General features: G+C 39.3%; 1 protein-coding gene across 2 annotated transcripts in view; it reads right to left on the reverse strand.

Annotated features, from left to right (window-relative positions):
• Positions 1–5902, reverse strand: part of LOC106523340 (protein FAM126B) — a 41306-nt gene extending 35404 nt beyond the window's left edge. For both annotated transcript variants that reach the window (XM_014016732.1, XM_014016731.1), the window contains exon 1: positions 5791–5902. The gene's annotated coding sequence lies outside the window, so the exon portion shown is untranslated. The remainder of the gene's footprint in view (positions 1–5790) is intronic.
• Between the last annotated feature and the right edge of the window lie 840 nt (positions 5903–6742).

Genomic DNA, 6742 nt, shown 5'->3' on the forward strand with positions numbered 1-6742 from the left:
AGCAAAGAGGGTGATGACCTCATTATTGTGGCTTTATCACATTGTGCGTGCTGTCATATCAATAAACACAAAATCATGTTTCCCTTTCACGTACACATGCATTCTGATACCTTGTAAACAAAGGGAGAATGGTTCAAGTGTCTCTCAGCTCTATAATGCACCTCCTGATAAGGTCAACAGCAGGATGTTGTTTCCCTCTGCACAAGAATTCCAGCATTAATGTCAAACATGGTGGTTTGGTAGAACTGCAGGGTGCAGCTTTATAAGGGGATTAGTTTTGCATAAAGTATAACTGGAGGATGTATTGTGAAACAGAATTAGTGGCTTAACAAAGTAACTTTAGGTTCAACTCCAAGTTTTAGCAACAGAAAACTACTAAAATTAGTACTTGGAAGGAATGGCTGCAATAACATCATTATATCAAAGTGGTCAGCATTTAATTTTGCCAGCTCCATTCCCTTTTCCTTCTTGTTCAAGCTGCATGGTTTTCACACTGTTATAAATAAAAGTTATATTTGTTTGTATCCTGTTTATTTGGTAGTAATGATGCTCCTCTTCCACAATTCTGATTGGTATTTTGAAGCCAACTCTAAACTTTGTTAACTTACAGGATAAAGAAGTACATTGGTGTCACTCAGTATATTACATAGCACAACAAAAGGAGGCCATTAATATCAAACCTAATCATCAAAAATAACCAAAAAATGGGACTGAGGTGCTTTTGTTACATTGGTATTATGGAGACAATATGGATGTCTGAAACTGATGCATTGGTGATAATGAAATACTAGCTGAGCATGCTAATAATTATGTTATCACAAAGGTGTTTTGGTTTGATAAGCATAAGTACTCATCAATTTGCTGCTGAACTTCTTTTGTTTGGTCTGTGTGAGTTACTGAAGGAAAACAATAGCAGCTGAATGAGGGCGTGTTTTTCTGTGCCGATATCAAGCAAAAACTATTTCAGAATCCCTACGGTGGTGGTGGTGTAAATATTAGCCAAACATGTTTAATGATGAGAAACAAAAACAGCACAAGATTATTTAGTACAGGAAAATTTATGCTGCATATCTGCTAAAATTAGCAGAAAACTACACAAAGTTGAATAATTTAAGACAAAAATAAATAGGATAGTGTTGCAAAAGTTATCACTAGCAATCTTATATTTTACAGTATCAACAAGAACGTGTCATGCAATTAAACACGTGACTGGAACACCTGTTGAAATTAATCTATTCCCTGTTTAAAGGGCAGAGCGGTGGATTGAAGTTTAACCACTTGACCTGCTAACACAGAAATGATGAATCATGGAGAGATGCAAATGCAGCTCTCACTGAAATGAAGTGAAGCAGATGAAAGGCCTGAGCTACAATCAGGCAGGCATACTGAACAATGACAAAGACTCTGCTTTAAATGCTAGCATGTATTTAAAATAAATCCCAAAGTAACACCAAAAACATCCCATTTAGAAACACAGCATGTTTAAAACTATAGAGAGGCAGACCACCAGTAAAATAWTAACATTTTCTTGCAGTTCTTAATTCTAAACAAGTCCAACTTGAAAGATTTTATTATGTAAATTTTATAACATTTCCTGCTATAATTGACATAAAACAAGAAATAAAAGCCAATGATTCTGTAATATTTAATAACAGACTAGAAGGACATTTTGTGACTGATTAACTGAATTTTAGATACAGCCTTATCTTATTGTCTGATCAATTTTAGTCACTTACTTTAAACAGGAAGAGGATCAACATATCTCTACTTCATATATGACTCTTTACAGCAGCGTAAGAATAATGTTTACATTTCCAGTATATCATCGCTGAAGTAAGAGGTACCACCTCTCGAGGTGTGACCAGGTTTTCTGTAAATATTATGGTTTTGGAAGGACGCGTAAGCAGAAGCTTGAAGCCATTTTGTTTAGTCTAAGGGTCACACACACTGGTGCAAAGTGAGCTGGAGTCTTTAGATCTGAAAATAAACATTTCACTGAATCACATTTGGTTTTCTGTGTATTATTCAGGCATCCAATACTGATTATTATTTGATAAATATTTAGCTGTGGAAAAGCATGACTCTGGAGAACCACAACTATACGATAGGAGGAATGATGGAGATTTTTAACCTGTTCGAGAAAGACCCTCTGTTAAGAGGGCTGTGGGAACTTTAGTAACCCTATTTGCACAAGAGGTCAAATCGYAAAAGCAGCAGAACAGAAATGCAAAAACAAAGAATGACAGCATTTTCATTTACTGTCCTTTTAAATGATTAACATCACAATCTGTGTGACTCTATAACTGTGCAATTTGTCAACCAACAAAAACAATTTTACTCAGTGAAATGAAAACTGTGAGCTGAAGTCCTTGGTGCAGGGTTGTATCATGCTGCTCTGCTTCCTGTGAACTCATGTTTGGCTTACAGAGAAACATGTACATCACGAAGACAGCCAACACACACACACACACACACACACACATATCTCGTACCTGGCAGTGCTGTGAGTCAGCAGAGCCGTGCTCCCAGCACGCCAAACACATATCCAGCTAAATGCACGCAACACAACCCAAATTTACTGACTCTTGAGGAAATCTACAAGCTAATTTGGACTGCATAAAGAGTTTTATGTTAAAAGGATGGGAAAATGTGAGGCTCTTGGTTGCCGGGTCTCATGGAGTGCAACAACATGGAAATCTAGCCGTTTTTCTGTTCAGAGGAAGGGCATGGGGTGTCTGTCAGTGTGACTCTCTGGGAGGGAGGTACTGTAAACTGGAAAATACTCCCCACTGCTAATCCATGCCAGGGTAATTACAGCTTTGATCCCCTGTGTGTGTGTGTGTGTGTGTGTCACCACTGCTGGAAGGGAGTCAACAAAACTGTGGGGTCCAATGCAGTTATAGATTATTATTCTCCTGCTCACAACTGGAGCAGTAGTGCAACCACAAAGCAAGCCTGACTATTATTAGTCAGCTCAGCTACAATATACGCTTTACAAGCCAAACACAAAACTCATAAGAGTTGTTTTATAGAACACACAGTCCTGTTGGCGCCATCTATAAATAAAGATAATCAAAAGATGTTCAGATGAACCTGCTAACATGCTGTGCAGCGTGTAAAACTTRAATCCTGAAGTCAGAGACACGGATTAAGTGAGTAAGTGGAGTTTCTGTCTAAAACAGGCAGCGGCTCTGGTGATAGCTGGTCCCAAAACACACGGTGGAAAAGATACAGCGAGGGAGGAGGAGGAGGAGGATGACGGCTGAGGATGAGCAGCAGATGGCACGGAATTATCTAGATCTTCAGCTCCACATCTTTTGCCTATTACATCATTACTTTAATGGCAGCTTATTTATCTACACCAACGTCACTTCAGGCAGCGTTCAATGAATATACGAGTACAGAGGTAGAAACGGCTAGACGACAACGTGGAAAGGGAACAACTCAGCAGGATCAAATCGAGTCAATGGAGCTGATAAAAAACGAGGAATGAATTTGCTGAAGTAGGTAGTGTTGTATCACTTTTTAGTCTTGACTAACTTATTAAAAGGACAGTTGATTAAGCAGCATGAGTGTATATGTTAGCAGATGTCTTGCTAATCAAGACGCAAACTTTAATTCAACAAGCTCATCAACTAATACTCAAAACAGGGCAGCTACTACATTATAACCTCCTATTTTTTAATAACTCCCTCTTTCCCACTAATATAGTTCTGATCAACCAAAACTATTAAGAAAGCTCCATGTGGAGGTGTCCCAAAGTGTGCGGGGTCTATGCGATTGACATATAAAGGGGTTTGAAGCCAAGTATACACATGTTGATCAAGAAGCAACTTAGACAAGTAATGTAACCCTAGGGGGAAAAAAAGACATTTATTTTTCTTTGTTTTGAATAGAGATCAATGTTGTGCAAATGCTATCTAATGAATAGAAGTGCAGACTTCCACTAGGGCTGCGCCATACCATAACATACATAATAGTGTTATTGTGGATGGTATTGTTTGTAACTTTTGCATCATCTAGAAATATCAATGATACAACAGAAAAAAAGGACCTACTTCTATATTATGAAAGTGGTTTGTCTACAAGAAGACAGAGGTTCAAAGCATCATATCATATCAAATCTGCAGGAAAAGTGAGACTGGTAAAGGTGGAAATTAAACTAATTTCACAGTCTGATACAAAAACACTGTACAAACTGCACAAATACAACACAAGCAACTGTTTATATTCAGATCAAATGTAAATGTATTAATCAACTGAGAAATGCAGCAGTAACCACCAAGTTTGTTATAAATGATAAGGAAACCAATCGATTCAAGGAAGTTACCAGTGGCCACTATATTGCTATAAAACTATAAGAGACCATTAGGGCTGCCAMGATTAATCAATTAATCGACGACTAATCGATTATTAAAATTATCGATGACTAATTTAATAATCGATTAATCGTTTTCTTTTTTTGTTGTTCTTTACTTTGTTTTTCTCTCCGAACTGCTTTGACACCTTCCACTGCCACATCTGCCTTTCTGTCYTTGACACACATGCACAGTAGTGGTAACTGGGGTAGGTCGTGGACGTCACAAGACATTATACAGACAGGCTCTGGTATCATGGCTACCTGACAACAGAGCTCAAAAGTGTGGGACCATTTTAAGAAAAGGAAAGAGAAACCTGTGCAATATCTGCAGAGCAGAACTTGCCTTCCACAGCAATTATTTTTTGGTTAGCATATAGCTAAAATCTAACCATGGTTATATAATAGCAGCTGCATTCTGACGTGATAAGCTGTATGTTTTATATTCAATTAACGTATGATCCGATTAGTCGACTAATCGAATAAATAATCGGTATTTAATCGATTATTAAAATAATCGTTTGTGGCAGCCCTAGAGACCATACAATGTTCACAGTGCAATTTTTGCTTGTTGTTTACATTTGTATTGATAATGCAAATCAAATTTTAGATGACAGCATTGTGCAAACTCCAGAAGATGAAATTTGATAATTGTTGAACTAATGCTTTAACAGGACATAGACTACTTAATGTTTGCATTCATCTCAGTGCAGCTACAGTACAGTAGCTTGTGAATGTTTTTAAATATGCAAACTATATTTTGTTTATGCGGGCCTATTAATAAATGCAAATCGCTCAGTGCATTTCAGGTTACCTGCCTGCAAAAATCGTATTTGCTCATTTCTTTAAGATATCGGATCATATGTAAACATCGTTTCCCCCCTAACTTCTTCTCAATTTATTTTTTTCAAAACCAGATTTTAACTCGTTAGCTTCTGAAGCTCGTCTTAAGCCACGGTTTACTAAACATTTATAATGAACGGTGTGGTGTACAGCAATAATAAGTATAACATCAAAACATGTTTCTCCCAAAACACTGAAGCTAACAAACACGGTTACGCAGCTCTGTTAGCTAGTTAGTTAACTGTTAGCTTGGGTGAATGAAGCCCGAACCTGTACGCCAATGTTAGCTGCCTTAGCTCGGCTTGCATTCCGCTGGCATGCCTCTTCTTGTCAGCAGCTGGTGAACATCTTCGCTTCTCACCAGTCGTGACCAGGCCGAGGGCGGCTGTGTGACTGCTGGCAGCCAGGCGGGCTCCAGCGCCGGAGCATCTGCTGTGTGTGTGGTCCCTAACTGCAGACAGGCACCGCTTGTTCTGACACGACCTGACGCTGAAACATCCACAACAGGGGCTGCTGGTGTCTCTTAGGTGACTGCAAAATACCTAACGCGCTGTTTTGTTTAGTCGTCAACAGTGAAATAAAGTACTCACTTGGGCTGAAGATGGGGAGCGGGAGTCGTAGCACAATGAATAACAGGAAAGCAGAGAAAGGTGTTTGCCCAGGGCGGTCACACGGGTCGAGTTCTTCGCTTCAAATGATCTCCCCACACTGCAATGGTGCTGAAAGACAGCGCGAGCTGATTGGCTGAACACAGCGGAAGTCAGCGAACTGCAGGGGGGGAGGAGCAGAGATGCGTTCAWGTCCGTAGGAAAACTCATGATCGAATCATGACTACAGCACATAAAAATAAAAACACAGCTGGAGGCTACGTGGATGAATCCAGAAATTAATYGCAAAAATCTAACACGTTTTCCGTTATGAGTAAGGATGTTGGAATCTCTAGAAGCAGCGTCGGTTGTCTTCAGTCTGTGAAATTATGATTTATTTATTTTTAGGAAGTTGTTAATTAAAAACATAACTCAGAGTACAAAAAGTTACATGGAGTATACATCTGAGAAAATGAGAAGACACCATCTAAAAAGCAATAATTTGCGAATTTTAGAGAGAATTAAAAAATCATTTTGCTTCTAATTGGAAATGTTGTGGAAGTGTCTGTTTTAATTAATGTAATATGTCATGTTTATCATTTGCATTTTGATGCAACACATTTATCCAGACTATGTTTGTTCCAATTTAAAATTTAACAACTTTCAAATGTACATTAACTTGCAAATATAAGCTAACTTGCTAATATCAGTCATGTACAGATTATAGGGTTCCGTGGGGTGGACGGCTGGGGGGGTGCACTTGGTCGTTGGAGGTGTGATGGGGTGGTCATGGGTGCGGCTTCTCTGCTGCAGGGGGCTGGCCGGGCGTCCTGGTGCGCCCCGGCCGGGCCTTGGCTATCTGCTCCTCTCCACCTCAGAATGATTGGGTCTACTTCCTGGGTTCGGGTTTGTGCTGCCTCCAATAGGGGGTGGGTGCATGTCCTGGACCTGGGGG

Source organism: Austrofundulus limnaeus, unplaced genomic scaffold (genome assembly GCF_001266775.1).
Source record: "Austrofundulus limnaeus strain Quisiro unplaced genomic scaffold, Austrofundulus_limnaeus-1.0 Scaffold152, whole genome shotgun sequence".
NCBI lineage: Eukaryota > Metazoa > Chordata > Actinopteri > Cyprinodontiformes > Rivulidae > Austrofundulus > Austrofundulus limnaeus.